Source organism: Carassius gibelio, chromosome A13 (assembly GCF_023724105.1).
Source record: "Carassius gibelio isolate Cgi1373 ecotype wild population from Czech Republic chromosome A13, carGib1.2-hapl.c, whole genome shotgun sequence".
Classification (NCBI taxonomy): Eukaryota; Metazoa; Chordata; class Actinopteri; order Cypriniformes; family Cyprinidae; genus Carassius; species Carassius gibelio.
In genome coordinates this window covers 15,170,851-15,193,320 of record NC_068383.1, presented here as the reverse complement: position 1 = coordinate 15,193,320, position 22,470 = coordinate 15,170,851, and positions in this window count along the sequence as shown.

Genomic DNA, 22,470 nt, shown 5'->3' with positions numbered 1-22,470 from the left:
GTGCACCATACAGACTTTTTCAAAGAATAAAAAAAAAACATTTATTTTTGAGCAACAGAACAATTGGAACAGTAGTAATTTTTTTCTTGAAATGTTTGCAGAATTGTGTGCTGTCCTGCAGCTTTTAATATGGATGGTTGATTTGCTGCTAGAGCTACTACTGCCCTGAAAAGAAAAAAAATGAAGACTCTCATCTTTATTTAGCCTAAATCTGTAATTAGAGTTCATATACATATAAGTTATATAATTTCATATAATTTAGTTATCTAATTTCATATACATAATTCAATTAGAAAATAACCCAATTTGATGCAAAAACAAAATGTTCTGACTATCTACGTGAAAATATACAACATGCCTGATGCATCAAACAGCAGACAGACTGAATGAGATGCAGAATCACTCTCTGACAGCAGGTGGCGCTTATGGGGCAGTAGCGATACATCGTTTCCTTGGTAACCGCTACTATGAATTACACAGAGACAAGACAAAGAGAAAATACCATCTAAACTTCCCTCAGAAAAACATTCATATGAACCACCAAATCAATATTTAGGATTTTGTTCCCAATAGTTTGTCATCATTCCGATTGAAAGATTCGATGGACTGTTTACATTAGATGTTATCTAATCCAATGTGGTGTTTAAATGTCCCAGCACTTTCAATCGGAATGACTTTGTGCCATAGAGAGCGTGCAACTATAGAATTATGTTTTGTCAATGTCGATTTATACTAAACATTGTCTGTATATATAGGCTATTAAGTGAATGTAAACAGTTGAGGTACAAAATTTATTTATAACAGTTAGATCCATGAATAAGATCTTAAAGAGACAGCAACCTAAATAAACCTGCTGCTGTCTGTCATTAATGTTTATATATTGAAGATTAAACAGTGTTATTTTAAAAGGTAAATTGATTAATTATGTGGTATTTCTATACCTGAATATTACTGTTATATCTACCTAAAAAACTTAAAGCACAGTTCATTTTATTTGTATCTTGTTGTTGTATGTGATTGTACATTTCCTTGTCATTTATCTATTCTCATTTTATTTCTGATTGTTTGCTTGTCTTTTTTAGTTCAGATAAATTCAATTCATAGTTTGAAATCAAAGTTCTTTTTTAAGAATCTTACTCACAATATAAATATGATTCAACAACATTATAAATTGTAAAACACACACTGGGTGACAAAACATTTTGGTTTGATGATTGTAATTTAAAAAAATGTCCCAACCATGATTTCATCCATTTGGTCAAAAAAGGGGAAGTTGGAGGGGTCTGCTCCACTTTTACGGCATTTTAGCTTTGAAGTATGTTGTCTTCAAAGTCTTCCACCTGGTTCAGATTTCTTCGACAGTACAGTCTGTGCCAGCTTTTTTTTTTTTCACTGTTTTGAATATATCTGTATTTCCAACCTTCCTGCCATCCAGTCATTAAAATATATTTAGTTCCTTCAGTGTATTAAATAAATCTGTTGTTTCAGTTTTACTCCAGTTTGATTTTGCAGCCATTTTGCATTCTAACGACCCTTGAGTCTGACCTCTTGACGTGATGATGGAGATGTAAAGTAATAGGTTTAAAACATTTACATGGCAGAATTTTTATTTTGTTCCATTTATAGAAAGGTTTATCCCACCCCTCACAAACAGATAACAGTTTCATTCGATTCTGATTGAGGTGTTTATATGGAGCATTTTCATTCGGATTGGACGATTACAATGCTCCATGTTAACGGACCTAGTGAGGTGATCTGCTTGCTACAATATTTATCTTTGGGTCTGTCTTCAGTTTTCTTTGGCCTCTGTTAAAGGCTGTTTACAAGCTTCATATTTTCACATAAATTACATTTTGGAAAATTATTGCATTGCAGTGCAGTTTGTGCAAGTCCAGAACAGAGATAGGCTGCAATTAAACAAAAAACAGCCTGTTTATATTTAATACAATTACATGGAATTGATGTCGATGGCACTGGAATTCTGCAGCAGAGCAATGATATCTCATATCATATCTATTACAAATATGGTTTGTAAATAATATTCCAGATTTGTCTCAATTCCTCAGCATATCCAGTAGCTCAGAAAAACTTGGTGTAACAGGTGTGTTACTGGTGTAACAGAAACTATTGACTCTCTCTTTTCAAGTACTTTAGACAAAGCCACTCCTTTACGCTTAAAGAAAATGAAGTAAAAAAGTCCAACACTGTAGTATGACTAGCACACTCGCACCTTAAAAGAGCAGCTGAGAAAATGGAACAAAACTGGGTATTTCAAATTACATGGAGGGTAAGTACTTCTACATACAGAAAAGCCTTAAAAACTGATAGATTTACTTTTCATCTCTTCTAGAAGAATACAAACACAACCACAGGTATTTTTTCAATTCAGTGGCTAAATTAACAAAAACATAAATAAAGCATTATCAGGCACAGACATTTGCCAACAGCACAACAGTAGTGACTTTACAAACTTTTTTCTTCCAAGATTGATACTATTAAAGATAAAATTTTAACCATGCAGCCATCAGCTACAGTTTTGCTTTAGACAGTGCACTATAAATCCCCATAGAAACAACTCTGTTCATTATCTGCTATAGGACAGAAAGAATTGTATAAACTTCATCTAAACAAACAACATGTATGTTAGATCCTGTGCCATCTAAGCTACTAAAAGAAGTGCTTCCAGTAGTCATATATACTCTTCTGAATATCATTAATTCATCATTGTCATTAAGATTAGGATTGGGTATCATTTGTGTTTTTTACTATACCGGTGTCAAATCAATACATTTAAAATGGTACGGTGCCTGAAACTATATAAAATAAAAAAAAAGAGCTACAAAATGATGGCGGATGACATTAAAGAACAGCTTTTTTGTTGAAAAAAAAAACATGGATTGTTTGTCTACTTCAAATTTCTTTTGAGAGAATTATTATTTTTTACTATTTTTACCCAAAATAAGATGGATTGGCCATTATTGAGCACTAGAAACATATTTAATTTCTGTTTCATTCATACTGGAATCCAGAGGGTGCCCTCGCACATAAACTCCATATATGCATCACAGACGTATTAGAACTCATGATGTTCCAGGAAATCACTAATATGGACAAAAGCATTCAGCTATGAATGATGAAACATAAAGACAATAAACACTTGACTGTGACAAAATATTTTTTATCTGTGTTCTTCAAGCCATCTAGGGTATTTTCATAATAACATTTTGTATATTTATAATCCATTGCTAATAAATTTTAATTCATGCATTCATGACCTCAAGGTTAGATTATTGTAATGCTTTATTGGGTAGTTACTATGTATACTTAAAGGTCGGGACACACCAAGCCGACTTCAAAGAACTAGCGGCGACGAAAGCCAATGGTGTTGTCGCCTCATGTCGACAGCATCGGGCCAGAAAGCTGCGCTTGAACACACCACACAGACTAGAGCCGATGGCAAACTAACACATGTGTTCTGCGCATACGTGTGAGGAATTAACTGTCTATATCAGCAGCTATCAATAGTGCATATTTACAATTCAGAAGGAGAAACAGAAACAAAGATATACAAAATGTAAACAAAGCAGTGCTTGCTTACCATTTTGAATATCAGTTACATTGATAACTGTAATCATTTTAAGTGTCTCATGTTGTTATGAAAACATCCACGTATTAGAACGATTGGGAAAGATCACATAATATCTAAACAACCTTCTGTCTGTACAGCCTTCATTTGCATGTTTGTTTTCATCACTTTCACTTTAATTCTCGGGCACTGCCTCGTTCGATAAAATGAACATAAAATCAAAGCTCTCCCTCTCGCTGACGGTCCCGACAGCCCCCAAGCAGATTCAACATTTTGAATCGGGCAAACTCCCACCGACATGAGCCCAAAAAGAGCTGATTAGTGGTTCACACTAAACAAGTTAGCCCGACTGTCACTCGCCATGAGCCAGACGTTGGCCAACGGCTGACTGTCGGCTTGGTGTGTCCCATCCTAAATAAAAAAAAACTCCAGCCGGTCCAAAATGCAGCAGCTAGAGTTCTTACTAGAATCAAGAAGTATGACAATATTAGCCTTGTTCTATCAACTCTGCACTGGTAAGCCTGTCGCAATATTCAATATGACATTCATAATTTTTTGGTTACAATATATTGCCCATTATGTTTACATTTTAAAGAAAAAAAGGTTTTTGAATTCTACTTGCACCTGTGTGTTTTGCAGCTTCTCGTACATGATGTGGTGCAGTCGGTGCTAGTTCAAATTTAAAATATGCTTCTACAAACAAAATGTAATCTGCAGATGTGACAGGATGTTTTCTGTTGTCCTGTAGAGCTGGTGCACTGTAGAGTTGCTTTGACACAATCTGTATTGTATAAAGCCCTATAAATAAATAAATAAAGTTGACTTGACTTGACTCAGAGTTTAACAGAGTATTAATATATTTGGAAAAGCAATTCATTCCAGGAACCCAGGTGAACAAAAAAATTACAGCACTCACTTCAGCATACTTGCTTTCAGCTGCTAAGAGACAGTGAAAGAGACCAAAAGAGCATGTGACAGGGAATAGACAGCGTAATAGAGGTACGGACACTCTCACAGTCTGAGCTTTGATTCCTTTTCACAGAAGGAGCTTTAAGCTTTTATTCCTGCTACAATTCCTGCCACACTCTTTCATCTGTCCAAAAACTAAACAAGGAGTACAGTTGTGTAAGAAATTCATGGTGACATCACCGAAATCACATAATTTCACATAATTTCAGTTCAACCAGTATGTCAATCATAAATGATGGTAATAATTAACAATAATGGTTGGTAATTCAAGGATTCAAAGTGTTTATTGCCATATACCCAGTGATGAAACAAGTTTCCCTGAGCAATTAAATTCTTTGCTGTCCACAATGAATACCAAGACACACATACACAAACTATACACTATACAAACTATACACACATACATATATACAATGTAAGAAACATTGACTATGAAAAAATAAATATAGACTATGTATGTGATATCTATATATGCAAATTTACACTATTAACTTATGTGCAAAAAACAATAGTGCAGTAACGTGCAAATTGAATCCAACTACGTGATGACAATAGCTGCAGTAACAGTAACAAATGTGAAAATTGAGATGAGGCTTAGATGAATAATATCAACAAATATACAATGGTAGTATTAACAGAAATAACATTACACATTTTCAAATGAGATGAAACAATTTGAACCGATTGTTCTCTGAGATAGATAAGTCCACTAGCTAGCTACCTGTTCAAGAGTCTAATAGCTGAGCGGAAGAAGGAGTTCTTTAATCTGGAAGTCCTGCAATATACACACCTATACCTCCATCCTGAGGGTAGGAGTGTGAACAATCTTTGTTGGGGGTGGGTGGGGACTTTAATGATGGATGCAGCTCTTCTGTGGACTCTGCAATGGTAAATGGCCTGAAGAGAGGGCAGTGGAGTCCTGATGATCTTGAAAGCAGTCTTCACCACTCCCTGTAGACGTTTGCGGTCCCTTACTGAGTATCTTGAGTATCTTAGGTGACATGCCAAACTTCCTCAGTCTCCTCAGGAAGTACAGCTGCTGTTGTACAGCTGGGTGGTGTTGAGTGTCCAGGTGAGGTCCTCTATGATGTGGACCACCAGGTAATTAAATGTGCTTACTCTCTCCACTTCAAGCTCTCGGATAAACAGTGGCTGGTGAGTTCTCCAATTTTTCCTCAAGTCCACAATTATCTCCTTTGTCTTGTCTGTGTTGAAGGTAAGATTGTTGTCGTCCTCACACCATGTCACAAGACTGACCACCTCCCTCCTGTATGGTCAGATGGTCAGCTACACACAATCAGCGGTAGCTCAGTGCTCATGTATCCACCTTGAGCAGTCTCACCTCAGCTAGTCCTTCTGATATGTGCCGCTGGCTCTGATGTCTCTTTAGTGGATAAACATAAAATGTAATTTGTTTGGGGAAAATCTAACAGGAAATCTTTGGTCCGTATTCAATTTATCTATATGTTAAAATGAAACTAATAAAGAAACAATTGATATCATATTTTGTTTCATTGTAATGGCTGTATACATACACATTTCCCTGAACTAAGTACATTTCTGCTGCTATTATTATTTTTAAATGAAAAACGAAAGGAGGCTTTATTTGATATCCCATTTCATTTTACTGTAAATATACAGTGAGGAAAATTGCAGTTGTCAAGGCGAGCTGATTGATGTTATTAAGGACGCTGCTGTTTGCAGAATTACTGGATTTGTGTCGTCCGGACATCACACGAGTCGAATGCACAAAGTCCTAACTACCGAGGATGCAAGTCCAAAATTTCTGTACTTTCTGTTGAGAAATGCGCACAGACCTACATCACCAGACTATTTGCCTAATATTCTGGGTACTTAAGACCGCGGTGGAAACACAGAAAGCAACAGGTCTGGGGGGGAAATAGTTCCTGGGAAAAAAGTTCCTACAATTGTTCCGGGTAATTTCGGTGGAAACGCGGCAAATCTGAGTCAGCACCACTCTCTCAAAACACTTCATGATGATCAGAGTGAGTGCTACTGGCCTGTAGTCGTTCAGGCAGGTCAGGGGGCTCTTCTTGGGAAAAGGGACAACGTTCGTGGTCTTGAAGCAGGTGGTGACGATGCTCTGAACAAGAGAGAGGTTGAACATGGAGGTCAGTACATCAGCCAGTTCCGTAGCACAGGCTCTGAGGGCCTGTCCCAAGATGTCTGGCCCTGCTGCTTTGCAGGGGTTGATTTTCCTCAGCTCTTCCTCTTCCTCACAAAGTTACTTCATCAAGTAAGTTTGTGTAGCTCATGAGGCAGTGGGGGAGAGGGGGGTTTTTATTGGTCTGAGTGTGTGTGTGCTTCCTGTGTGTGTAATAATGGTAATGTTGGTAATTAGTAATAATGGTTGGTGGAAAATATATCAGTATACACTTTTTGTATAATTCCTCTTTCAGGATTTGATATACATCTGAAAAGTGCAAAATTAGAATTGATCAGAACAATGAAGGGGAAGCAATTATAGAACTGTCTTAAGTCATTAACTACTCAATGAGTAGTTATTGCAATATACTTTTTTTTCTGGCTGAGCCATACATGCAATGTTACAGAATACTATTAGTAAGTTTACCAAGCTGATAACACTGCAGTAAAACTATCTTGATTCTTTGCATACATCTTAAATGTTTCTGCATATGGTCTGACTGCTGATCTTAAAATATTCATTTATATGAATGTGTTAACACATTCCAACAAATCCACTGCACACTCTTTCCAATCAAAAACACTGGGCTGTATACAAATGTCTGTGTTTAAGACTCAAGCCATTAATACAAAATCAAGGCTTATTTAGGCATGGCCACTTTGTGTGTTTTCTTTGATTGGATAGCCATCACAGAAAAGAACAAGTGTAATGCATTCAAGACAATCTGATTGCACAAACTACTTCAGGAGGTGGTTTAAGACACATTCCAGATGCAGCTGGTCAAATGTACTGTAAATGTAGCATGAGTGACGAATGGAACTCTAGCATACAGCATCAGCTGATGTAAAATCAAGCATTTTCATCACGTCTAGATATACTTTACTCTCCATTGATCTGAATGTGTCTTCATAAGTTTTCCATTTATGCTCATGCTTATGCTAAGCTGTATTTAGGACACATGCTATTGCTCAAAGCACATGCTATGCTCAAAGCTTTCTGTGGATTATTGGAAACAAACTTGTTGCTCAGTCTTTTGTGCACAATCAAACACAAGCAAGAGCACCCTCAGTTGATACTGCAATGTATTGACAAAAAAAAAAAAATTGGCAATGTTCCAGAGCATATTTGTGTTAGTACTCTTAAAATAAATTTTAATCATTCATACAATGCTAGTGTGATGATGCTTTAGGCTAGCACATCTTATGGTCAGTCCTTTAATGCCTGCAGTTAAGGAGACAATGATCTCCTATGTTCAAGTAAGCTAACTGTTATACTTAATTTTGTTGGGGGGGGGGGGGGGCTAATAAATTGAGTATCAAATTTACGCTCACCAGTCGCCTTACCAGAAAACAGCATTTTAAATATCCTGTCTTCACAGTGCTGAGAAGAGAGAGCATCCACAAAAGTTGCTGTGCTCCTAGATTGATCTTAGAATTAACATACTACATTGTTTGAGGGGTTTCAAACGTCAGCAAGGTTTGTTTGTGGACAGCTCAGAATCTGAACCTCTTAGAGCAAAGTTTGCCACCAAAATAATGTTCAGGACCTGTACAATAATCAAATAGAAAGAGTGTGTATTGACTGAAATGTAGTTTTAGTGACGAATGGAGCACAAGTATATAGTCTCCTCCCACTACAATTAAATAAGATAACTCACACTTGCCTTAGTCTGTTGCACAGATGCAGATGCGCTTTCCCTCCTCCATCCCCAGTTCCTCCTTATAAAGGCATGATCACTTAGTGTCTTGACCGTGAAAATCATGTATCAGCTAATCATTGCTTAATCTTTTCCAGTCTCATTCATAGACCTGTATCATTTCTGCATGAAATGTTATATCTGTTGCATATTAAATTATATTAATTTGCATACAGAGGGGGAATTGAAGATCGCATTTATATTTGTTTTGCAGAGAGATTTATTTGGCCAAGTGTCAATGGAAAAGTTTTGACAAATCAAATGGCTACCAAAAAACAAACAAAAAAAACAAGAATCAAGAACATTTATTTATGTGTTTATTTTTCAGTTTTTATAACCGAGATTGCAGCAATTTGTTGCTAGAGAAAAAAATGAAAATTATTATACAACAAGTTGTAGAAGTATAAAACTGTGATGATGCCGTATGATGACACCACTGTATTTATGACTTACAGACCTTTATAAACTTTGCGAGAGCTAACTTTACATGAGATGCTCTTAGAGTCATAATTTTCTCTGCTGTCTGTGCACAGCTGCGCTCTGGTGAAGACCAATGGGTTGGCGGAGGAGATAAGAAAACAAGTGTACAATCTCTAACTCCTCCAGCAATGGTCTTTAAATTGTTCTTAAACGGAATCTGGTTATTTTGCTTCTTCCACTTGTTCAGCCAACCCAGACCAATCCTCCAGTTAAATTTCTGGAGTCTATATTGACATTTTCTTGTAGATGGCATGAGCTAATTTCATGCTTCAATTGTTTCTTCTTCAAAAGATCTGCCTTGAAGCAGTAATAACAAGAATATATCAGAAACACCTTACTTTATGTTAAAAAGTACCAAGTAGCCATAGATTGCTTAAGGTCAGGAATTGTAAAAAAAAAAAAAAAAAAAAAAATTATAAATGAAAAACAGACTTAGGCTTTAGAGATCAGAACTTATTATACAACTTTTAGTATTCCTTCTCATATAAAAGGTTTGTCGACCATGTCAGCATGCAACATATAAACAGAATAACTCCCAAATTCTCTGAAAACTCAAATAAAACATTTTTTTAAAGAAATTAAGAAAAATCTTTTCAAGATTCTTCTTTGTTTATCAGTCATTAACACAAGGTTTTTTTTGTTGTTGTTTACTTACCTAGTTGTTGTCAGACATGTATAGACTTGTAAAAGACTTGTAAAACCATGTAAAGCCAGACATTTGCTTTATTCCACCTGCCACCAATAATTATCACAAAAAGATCAGTAAATTTTAGGCACAGAACTTGTGTATGTGCCCTTTCTAAGGAAACTATTCAAGTGGTGAACATAATCTGATTCTTGAATGCTGATATGTCTAAATATGCTCATAGATAATGAATTTCTGATATTGATCTAAGGCTACTATTTTCTGACAAGGTGAATGAACGAGCCTAATCATAAGATATCTCAGTAACACTTTAGAATATGGTTTCTTACTTACTGCATAACTAATAAGAAAATATTGAAGAACAGGTGATTATTCATTATGACTTAACTCACTACTGTTAACTACTTAGGAAGATGTATTTACTAATTAGTATGTAATATAATTTTATGATTGTGTTAAGTAACAGTTAGCTAATCAATAACTAATGTATTCTGTCATACCTCCTGAAGAACTACTATTAATTATCTGCTTGTTAAGTTTCAATAAATATAACTATGAAATAACTACTACTGAACAGTTATACGCAAATAGTCACTATAATAATCAGGCTTTGTCCCTAAAAAGTACAGATACCCCAATAAAATATTACTCCAGTGAAATTATAAGTAGGCCTATTCATTTAAAAAAAATTACTTGAGTAAAAGGACAAGTAAAAAGTACTAGTTGTTACAGTCCACTTATTAGCCTATAATGGAAATGAAATATGCATTTTGTTTGCTTCTGCAAAATGTTTTACTTTTGATTATAAAATGTTTGTTAAATTAGTTTAAATGTGGGCAGTATACAAGTTAAAATGGAATAAAATATGCTGTATTAAGAAATATTGTCATCTGAAATGCAATCAAAAGAAGTTGTGTCATGTTTATTTCTTACAAAACACACTCACAAAACAATTCACTACTGAAAATCCTCTATAAAATGTATTACATTTAGTAATATTGCATTTTCATACTACTACTTCTTCTGCTAATAACATTTATATGAAAGTGTAATTCATTTTAATTGTGTATAACTTTTCATTAGTAGTTACTTCATGGTTATTTTTCTTGAACATAATTAATAGTAGTTCTTCAGGAGGTATGACAGAATACATTAGATCATAAGATTCTATTACATACTGATTAGTTTACACATCTTCCTTAGTAGTTAACAGTAGTGAGTTAAGTGTTAATGAATAATGTTAGTTCTTCAGTAGGGGAAGCTCTCCCAGTAGGGGAGAGCTTTTAAAAGATAATGTTGTAGACAGAGATATATTTCTGCTGTGACAAGTTACTCAGAAGTGTGGTCTAACAAGACCAGGTGGTATTTTGTAGAAATGTAGAAAGACTTCAGTATAATTTCACTTTGAACATAAGTTGAACATTGTTACTTTCGAGCCCATCGGTTGGGACGAGAGTAACACACAGGTGGGTCAAAAGTAACACAACAATATAAGCTAGATTTTTTTTTCTGTTAGTCTTATTTTTCTTAAGTATACCAGATTGTGACCTTGTTAATAAGTAACTGCAAACATATTTTGTCCTTTATCTTTGCAAAAAAATTATTAAATTACATTTTCATATTTTCTTTTTAAATTTAAGTTCATCAGATGTCTTAAAACCTGACTGTATTTTTTATTGTAAATTTCAATGTATTTTTATATAATAAACAAAAAAATTCTACAGAATGCACAATATAAAAATTTAATCACATTAGCATAATAAAAAAAACTCTAAACATAATGTAACAGTAGGCCTATTTATGTTTCCATCCAGTTGTTTTTATGCATGAATTGAAAATGTGCATTAAAACATCTGGAAACACTGCAAATTCACAGGTGGAGGTGTAAAGGCTAAGATATGGCTAAAACCTAAATATAAATGTGATGTAGCAGCTGCCCAGAGAGAGATGTTCCTCTATGTCCAGAAACGCCCTCTCAAAAACATCTGGATAAAACCAGACCTCTGTCTGTCTTTCTGACCCTCACTCAGACGTATTATTTTGGTATAATATGACATTAACATTTGTAAGAAATGATGCAAGACACAGAAACTCACAAAATAGCTTGCACTGAAACAAAATAAATACTTTTTGTGACTGTAGCGGGACAAAAGTAACAGCTGTTACTTTCGTCCCGACAGGAACTCCTGACATTTAAACTCGATTTAATTTTATATAAAAAAAAATTGAAAATGCAAACTTTAGGATGTGTTAAAGCACTAAATAACCTGTAGATTGATCATTACTGTGACACATGAAACAAGAAAAACAACACGACTAATAAAAAAAAATTACTGCTTCAACAATTTACTTTTTGTACTCGAAAACAGTTTTACGGACCTAACTTCGGGAAACGATGAGGAAATCATGTGATATTTCTCAGCTCCGTCAAGGATTGCATGCTGAACATGCTGTCATAGCTGGGTATGCAAATGCAGTAATAGGCTCTGAGAAAATTGCTTTGTTACTTTGGTCCCACGTTACTTTCGACCCCGCTCTCCCCTAATTATTAGTTATGTAGTAAGTAAGAAACACTATTCTAAAATGTTACCGATATCTCTAGAAGCGAAAAAGAAAACAGAACTCACATTACACAATAACACGCTGTAATTAATAAAGTTTAAGCTAAACCTCGACTCGAGACCTGGCCCTAATGCCCAGGCAAATCAGTACAAGTGAACACTGCTCTCTCAAAAATCATCCACCCACAACAAGCACTAATACTGTGTACCCATAACACTGCACACATGCTGTGTCCATCCAAAGTGGTTGTTAATTAATGGAGAGCAACTCCTGTGGAACGAGGACATTAAAACTAAAGCTAATATTGGGCTATCTATAATTAGCAGACATAAGTCAGTGAGAGACAGTCATTTGTCTTATTATTCATCACAGGACCAGCTCAGCCTCATCTAACAGTGGTCAGAGTTTGGACACTTGTCTCCTCACTTACCCCCAATGAATAATAATAACAATTAAAATAATAATAATAAACATATTATTGAAATAATACATAAAAAAATAAAAAAGTTATTATATAGCATTTACATGACTATGTGAGAGATTTGTGAGGGTTCTCAACAGATTTTTCTACCCCAAACTGTAGGGGCCTGATTTGGAAACACAAAAACAAGTGCAAACTAACACATTTCAAATGAGCAAAATAATAAAAATCTCTTATTTATGCAAAAAAAAAAAAAAAAAAAGATTGTGCCACTGGAAATGGTTTCGATTGCTCCCATAACGTGATTTATCAAGCATGAAAGTCATTTCAGAAACAGTTGCTGTGTCTGTAAATAAAAACAGCTGAAAAACTAGTATTAATATGATTAGTGTTGTATAACATGGCTGCTGTCATAGAGAATAAAAAGCTGTATCCAGTGCTACTGGGCTGCTGGCATGCAATCAAGTGATGTTAAAATATGCATTTGGTAAGATATTGCTGTAAGTGTCATACCTGAGTATTTCTTTGGTTCGTTTGTTGTTATGAATAAGTTACATGACTGATGTTTTGGTCTTTTCTGGGGGGTTGGGTGATAAGAAATCAGGACACAAAATTGCAGTAAAAAAAAATTGTATTGGTTTCAGATCAATTCAGTCGGGTGCAATGGCCTTTCTAAAAGACCTTTCTAAATTATCAATTTTAAAAAGATTCTGAACACAATGAGACAAACACACTTGATTCCCGGTCACTGTTCTGCATCTAGAATGTTGTCTCTTTCTTGCCAGAAGTAACAGAACTGAACATGTCTAGTGGTATGATTCTTAGTTCAAACAATCAAGCTGGCCATTTGAGAAAAAGAAATAAAGGACGGGTATTTGCTTTGATGTTTCAGAGAGCACTATGAATGCTGAGGATGAAGCTTGAAATAAAGCTTTTCATCATCATCACAGGGTGACACTTACTGTAGAGACACACACCTGGAATGGTCTTTGTCTCTTGTCTCGACTTCATTTGGCTGTACAGTTTTCAACCATGAGATCCACATCCTATGGGCATCATCTCACCTTGAGGAAATCAAAGGATTTATGGATGGAACCTTGAGGGCCATAAAAACAAGACATGTTCATCAAACTCCTTTAAAGTTGTATTCAGACGAGATAAAGAAGTCCTCTCTTCTTAGTGAATGTCTGAACGCTCTGTGGTTTCTGTTACACTATTTACTATGACAATAACTTTGAGTAAATGAAAGTCTAAATAATAATTATATCTAATCTCCAGCTCTTCACGACTCTTTAATAAAACAAAAGGACATGTAAGCTCATTTTGAATGCAACAGACCAATGTGGATCACTTCTGGCAAAATAAAAGTGAAAAAGTGAAAGAAAAAAAAATTAATAATAATAAAGCATTCTATAAAAGACATCTGAATTGATTAAGAACATAATATACTGGATGTGTTTCAATGTGCTTCAGGGAACACAAGATGTGTTTCAAAACCCTGCGAAACGAGAATGAAGAAACAGTCCAATAGTTTTTCTTTTGGGCCTTTTTCACTGCTAATGTATAAAATACATGCAGTTCTGTTCTTTATGTGTACAAATTGGTACTTGATGGCAAAAAGTGAAAGTAACAGTTATGTGTTTACTAAACAAATTAATACAACTGTTATGATACAAATCATTGGTATTTCTTATTCAATATATTATTTTTAATATAAAAATAGGTAAAAATTATGATAGTTACTTAAAAAAATACAAAAAGAATATTTATTGTATTTTAATTTTATGATCTTGTATGATAAGTTTCTTTAATTTGATGTTTATGAAAAAATCATCAGTTCCACTGCTGTACTTAAAAAGTAGCACATACTAGAAATGCAGGTTTGATATCTGAGTAGGAAAAATAAGTATCAGTACTCATAGTTAAGAATTGCTTAAGAATTCTGAATAGAATGGGCATGGGCCTATTCCTGGGGGCATGGGCATATTTGTTCCCAAGGTGTCCTCCATTGCATTTCGCATTCCTGAAGAGGACTGTCTCAGATTACGCATGTAACGATGGTTCCCTGAGGGAATGAAATGCTGCATCCCGGGCCATACTTCCAGCATCCCTGCCAGTGCTTGCTTCATTCCTAGAAGCCAACGCTGGTTTCAACACATGTGCTTTTAAGCTTCCTGGTCGCTACATCACCCCGCCCGTGACGTCTCGCCCATCCATTGGAATGATTACACACGTGGTTCAGAGCCGGTCATGCTGAAGGGTGTCCCCAAAGTGTCCCAAAGCGCAGCTTGAGTTCATGAAGAGGAACTTATTTTTATTATAATTATAGAAATGCATTCTTCAAAAAATGTGTTCATAAGCAGTTAAACCCTTGAAGTTGGTACTAGATGATGGCAAAAGTAATCTAAATGTGGTTTACTAATTAAATGTCTGATATCAACTAAAACAGATAAGTAAAAATCAGTCATGTCAATCAAAAATGAATATGCAAAACCCACTAACACTGCAACTTGAATGTATGCCTATGTATGTGACTCTGAAAAAAAAAAAAATTATATTGCTTGCCACTGCTCAGAGGAAGGCCATCCTTCCAGGCAGACACAGAGGCATGTCAGAGCAGAGCCATCGATGAACGATGTCCTGACAGTGAAACTCATCTTAAATCCTAAGTGCGTACCCCATTCTCCTTCTCCTGAATCACAGGATCAGCCATAGAATAACAGCAAAGAGAGACATAATGTATAGCCAGTGACAGGAATACTGAGCAGACTGAACTCACAGATAACATGGAGGAAGAAACATCAAAGCTTTTAGGCGAGAACTCATTCCAGTTTTTGCCTTTTATTTTCAAGGCTGATTAAATTCTCATACTTATGATTAAAACAAGTCCTTCCTGGAATGCAATCACCAGACAAAATCCATTGATCAAAGGCTCGTTTAAAATCATTTACGACAGAGAAATCTGAGATGAAGTGCCATCTGAGAAGTGCCAAGGCTAGTGAAGCGGCTGCATGTGAAATTTACTGAAAATGATGGAATGCCTCTGACCTACTAAATCCTCAGACATTTTGTCTTCACATTCAAGTCACAACTGGGAGTACTTACCCAGCGTAATCTTGTAGCTTGTGTTACTCTGTATTCACGTTTTGTAGCTGAAGCTCAAACGAGAATAACTGAGAGAAATTCAGTATCTGTATTCAAACCAACTTATTTTGGACGAGATCCCTACTAAATTGACATAGGCTACATAGACTCAGAGAACATGACTACCCAATAAATAAACTTATGTGGACATTAAAGATTGATTTGAGTTTAATTTTAAGATTTGTATTTTATAATCTTACCAATACATTATCTAACAGGTTCTGCTGAGAAAAAAAAAAAAATGTTAAAATGTACAATCTGCCTAGCGACAAGACAAACAAAGCAACAATATTACAGAAATATACTAACATCTTCTGAGGTCATTTTCACTATCAGTAACTGAGATGCAACCATGGCACGAGTTGCAAGATAGAGTGAAACTGCGGTGTGATAGGAAAGATATGAAAATAGCATTAAAGTTACAGCATTAGCGGACTCATTTACAAAGCTGCCATAGAAGATGCAAGGTATCCCTTTTATTAGCAGCCTTGGTTCGAAAAGTATTACATTTTTTTACAAAAAGACAACAAAGGAAAGAATTGCAGTCTCATGAAGCATTATGAATAAAAATGATGGAATCCTTCTGTTGGGGAACCGGGGACAGTAGTCCGGTGCCTATAGGGTGAAGCTAGACTCACTGCAGAATGTTGATTGGTTGACAGAGAATCATCATATGCGCATGCTACAAGGAGACAACACAATGAAGCGTCTCCTTCACTTTTTCTGCCATGCTGCTCATGCGTGTTGGGCTTGTTTACATCAGAGTGTGCAAAAACAAAAAATATAACATATAGACAGACAATGTCATGCTTTCTTCTTCTTGTGAGAATGATGTCAATCACCACACCTATAAAGTAAGTGCTCTGTTGGCAGTGGAAACACAAGCGGGATCAGGGTGTATTGTCCCAAATCGTAGTACAGTGTAGTGCACTGCCCTGTACCGCTTGGTGGAAATAAGTCTTTTTGTTGTTGTTTTTTTTTTTTTTTTTTTTTTTTTTTTTTTTGCTGTTAATTCAATAAAATTCATTACTATGCACGACCACATACTTTCGTTTTACAGAACTTTACAGAACCATGTTGAGATCTTCCTCCACTGGTCCAAATATGACTAATTATAAGTTCTCTTAAACGGAATTATTACATGATATGGCTGAGCCATACTGCCTGCAGTGACAAGTAGGGGGTCTGCCCTCCCGGAGTCTCCACTGCCCCATTTTCTGCCTCTAATTACGAAGGTAGGAAGGGAGGTTATTTAGACACCCTGCTGCTCTCCATGCTGATGTTCTCATAATAACCTTCTCTCCAAGACGTGCAGGTTTCCACACAGCAACAGGATAAATAAGATGTCATGTTTGGGAAGCACACTATGGCATTCATGTTGGCTACAGACGGTTGGTGAGCCAAAATAATTTGAAATCATTCTAATATGGATCAACACATTTTTCACATGTTAATCACTGATTTTATTAGCTCTGTAGACACAAACAGAGCCAGAAACCACGAACAGTTACTAGTTTCAGCCTAATTCTGTTCTGCAGCTCTTAAAACTTTAAAGGGGTCAAATCACAAGGAATCAAATTTTCCTTGACCTTTCGAAGCAAAAGGCTAATATTTCTAATAACTTAAACCTCCCTCATTCTTAAACCATCTAAAAAGAGCATTTATTGAAACTGAACAGCAAGAAAAATGACTCATTCTGTACTGATACATTTTGTCTTTTGCTACTGTAGGTTTCTATTCCTGCATTCTCGTAACCTGTAACCCTGTCCACTTTGAAAATTCACTGGAGCAAAAGCCTGGTCTGTTCAACATCAAACATGGAAGTGAAGAGATTGTGAACAAAATTGGATGTGAAGGAAGTTGAAAATAGAACATTACATGACAAGAAAAATATAAAAATGATATCATCTCGGGACTTAATCATACAATCACACAATTAAAAAATGTGGTTTTAAATGACTGAGAAAAATAATATTCCGCACACATCCCTGTTATAATCATTACATTTATCCACAGAAATAAAATAAAAAATGAATAAAGGCAACAGAATCAGTATTTTTATAAGAATGGTACTTAGTAAAAACCATTAATCAAATATTTAAAATAGCAAATATTCTAATTACTCTCTGTTTTTCACATTTATTTGAAGAGACAATGTGAAAATCTACTTATCATTGCAAATTTCAATGTTAGCTGTAAATTAATTATGATTAATTACAAAAACATGAGTTTAAATCTAAAATTTGTCATAAAAAAAAGAAAAAAAAGAATTGATTTTAGAATCCAGAATTCAGATCTCCACTCACGGTTATCACTTTTATATACGCAAGACATCAAAGGATGTTGATCACAAGAAAAAATGAAGGAAGCCTGATTTGAATACACAGAAATGAGTTCAAATGGACTGCAATTGTTGAATACATGAGATTAAGAGGCTCAGTACAGAATACATCCCAGAGTGAAAGAGATCAGATTAAAGGTTGCCAGATCAGTTCATTACAGCTACTTTTCATGTGAGTGGGAGGACACTAAAAATGCCCATCAACCAAACATGATGCCAGTGCAAGTAATACCAGACCATCATCCCTCATCTACAGACAAAGAGAGAATCAGTGTCCTGAAGATAAAGATGGTTCGTAGAGAGAAAAACAAGCATGCAGACGTGTGGGGTAACATTCAATTAAGTTTATTCACCACCACCAACTGGCTCGTTAATCAAGAGGAGATAAATATTACAGCACATTAACTCCATTTATTCTACAAAATCAATTCTTCTCCAGACTATGTTTTCCTTTTCTTTCTGCTCCAAGCTAAAAGAGATGACAAATTGCTACTTTTAATACAAGCCCTTAATGCAGATGAATGGTGGTGCCCATCTTTATACAAATTCTCTTGTCAGCCCACTTCTCCATAAACAGCTGCTCCCGAAGCTCCTATCTCTGGCAGAAATTCAATCTATCAAAAACCACAGCAATACCACACACACTTATGACTATTCACACACACACACACACACACACACACACACACGTCTACATATCAACGTTTAACCACATTTTTCAGTCGTGAATATTTTATATGCTACTTTCTTTTCACCCACAGCTTTAAAACTAAACAATGAGGCAATAATCAAACTTGCTCTCCTAAAATGTTCTCTCTTCCATATGTGCTACTGTGTCCGGTTAATTTTAGCAGACTAGTTCCAAATCTATAGTTTAGGTCTTATATTAAATACACACTGGATTTATTTGCTTGTTATCAATGAAACCTCAAAAACAGCAGCTTCAGTATGTTGTAATCCAGGATGGCAGACAGACCCACAGACCACACATTACAGATCATAAGAGATACAAATGATGATGGGTGAAAAGGGGAGCCTCAGTAAATATAAAACTTTTTATTCCTGCCTTTTTTAACCATTTTGTCTAACAAAGACTCAAAGGGAAAAGGTGTCTAGAGCTATATTTTTGCAAAGCTCCAAAAGCATACATACACATATACACTTGTTTAAAGCAGAAATCAACACTAGTAAAACATCAAAACTTAGTACCTTTTAAAAACAAATTGCAATGACCTTAAAAAAATTTTCTTACCATAATGCATTTGTTTAAAAGTTTGTTGTAAGTACAATGTTTTTTCCCAAAGACATAAATGCAGCAAAGATGGAATACATTTGTCAAAAGTGAAAGTAAAGACATTATGATGTAACAAAAACTATTTCTATGAATAAAGGCTGTTCTTTGATTCCTATTAAAATATTAAGCAGTTTTCAACACTGATATAAAACATTTTTTGTTCTTTAGCACCAACTATAGTAAAGACTGCTGGCAATTAAGCTTTGTTATCACAAGAATAAATTACATTTTAAAATGATTTTAAGTTATTTTAAATTGTAACATTTCCTAATGTTGTTTCCATAGTCACCCTTACTGAAGTGCAATTTCTAATGAAAGTTTATTGTCAATATTCTATACTTTAAGACACAATATGTAAGATTATTTATTAAAATATCGAACAACCACTAGAACAGTGTTATATATTTTGCTGACCTGTGTACTTGACATTATCTCAAATGTTTCGAAGAATGTTTAAATCCAGAGAAATAAGCAATTTTTACTAGTGACACGGACCATGTCCATAGTGTCATTGTGTCGCCTCTTAACCCTCTGAGGTCTAAGGGTATTTTGGGGGCCTGGAGAAGCTTTGTCATGCCCTGACATTCGTGCTTGACAACCCCTCAATTTCCGGTTTTGTTTAGTAGAAAACATATGGAAAGACCAAAGATGCTTTAATATGTTATGCATTTTAATAGACAGATGACAGCTGCACAGAGTAGCATTATAACACATATACTCATGACCAGAAGGGGCGGAAACGGTTGACTGTGGCATAATAAAAGCTCTACTGCTTTGGAGCTGTGTCACACTTGTTCGGCGGCCTCGTTTGCTTCGACAGCTTCAGCCTCACCCTGCTTCATTCTACTACGTTAATAAATCATTGTTTTGGGTGAACAAACCCTTGTATTTCTTATGGACTTGAGCTCAGAGCAGATATCACTGCCTCTTTTTCTTATTACTTTTTTTGAGGGTTGTCCTGTCCCAATGAAAACTATAATCTCAGTTCTAACAGTCACTCACTTTCATTAAATACAGTCAGAAAAGTTAGAAACACCGAAAACTTTTTTTTTAACTCCATAGTTACGAATTTTACATTGTTAAAAACCTTATAACATTACAGATCTAGAATACGGTCATGCAGAATAAGAAAGTAGTATGCACTTTAGAAGTACAGTACTAATAAACAGCCAATATGTAATATCATGCTAATAAGCAACTAGCACTGTATGTGTATTAATTTATGCTTCAATGACTCAAGGACATCTTCTTTTGATTTTTTTCTCTCTGCAGAATCCCATAAACATCCTTCCTACCACTGTCTCACTCTTTCTATGTGGGCTTTTTGTCTCAATTAAGATTACTGAAATTCATCAACATTACAGAGTGATATACAACTGCTTGATCAAAACAATTATGGCCGTATTTGTAAATCTGACAGCACTCTGCTTTGGCCATTCCACAGCAATCAACAGGAGATGTCATAATAACTAAAAGTGACTGTGTCTGCTGTATTGAATAAATTGTTCAATGCGCCATCACTGAAAGATGTCATAAAGCAGCTACTTTTATAATCCATCATCTTAACCAACACTGGTTGCAACAAAAGAATGCATTTGAAATATGAATACTAAAGTTATATTCAATTATTTCTTTCAAAAAACATTTAAACTTGTTGACATTAACAGCAAAGAATTATTGCACAATTTGGAAGTTTCTTCCATTGCCAATGAATATGTACAAATTCTATGTAACTTGGATCTACAGTTCACATGGTCACAGAAAACCTGGAAATGTCAGGGAAAAGTTTTGATTTGTTTTTTGTTTTGATGCATTTTATTGAAGAGGATGCATTTTAATAATTTGTGCAACCATCCAATAAGTAGTACACCCAAAAATTAGGCCATCCAAGGTGTAGGTAAATTTGTTTTTTTCATCTAAACAGATTTGGGAGAAATTTGACATTTGCTTCAATGGATCATCTGCAGTGAATGGCCGCCGTCCAAAAAGTCGTATATCCATAATATTGAGAAATATTATGAGCAATGTTTAAATGTTAAATGCTTTCATGATTTTTATTTTTATTTTAATTTTTTTCATCTCCTCACTTCAGAAAAACATTGACTATGGACTGGAATCATTTGGGTTACTTATGAATTAGTCCAATGTTTTTCAATCATTCTGACGGCACCCATCCACTGCAGAGGATCCACTGGAGAGCAGATGTGTTCAGATCTGGTCAGATGAAGAAACAAATCTGAAGTCTGAGGACAAGTACATTTTTTGTCTGAACTATTCCTTTGAATTTGACATTCAAATATTTTCTCTTAAAACTATGCATAACATTTGTCTATTTGAATTCTAACTATGTCCATGCTTCTTAAATTCTTTGCTAGATTACAGAAGAGTGCATGCTCAAACAATATGATATACTGAACTCACAACCATGTGCCATGACTAACAACTGCTTAGAATTCCCTAAAAGTCTCAGCTTTTACCTTTTATGCTGGTGCTATCTATTTGAAATGCACCTAGAAATCGTATTTTGTTCATAAAAAAAAAAAAAATAATAATAATTTTTTAATCAAAGATTGATGTATACGTACGTTTTTTACCCTTCTTTTAGCACGTTTGAAGAACTTATACCCACTCTGAAAATTCTTTGCACATAAATCTTCCATCCATAATAAACTATAAAAAACCAATTTAATTCATGTATTGAGTAATTAGGTAAAAATTACAAGGTCATGCAAATTCTAATTAATTGGCAAATAACATGACAAAAAATAACATTTGCCTGGAAATTTAAAATACTTGAAATTTTGTGTCTGTCAAAACGGAAGCCTGAAAGATTTACTCTCCCCATTTACTTTCAATTCAATTCAAGTTTATTTGTATAGTGCTTTTTACGATAAAAATCTTTGCAAAGCAACTTTACAGAAAATTAAGCTTCTACAATATTTAGCCAGTGGAATTTTTACTTTCCTATTCCACTGGCTAAAATACCCCCCATTATTTCAGCAGGGTGTCTGATGTCAGTCTGTGAGACTGTAATGTGCGCCTCGTCAACTGTCTTTGAGTCCCATTACGGTCATAATCACTCTGCGATGGCTTCCTCTCTGTAACAGACATAATTAAGTGTTGCACCTAAGTGTTGTAAGTAAAAGAGTCAATGTCATCCCAAA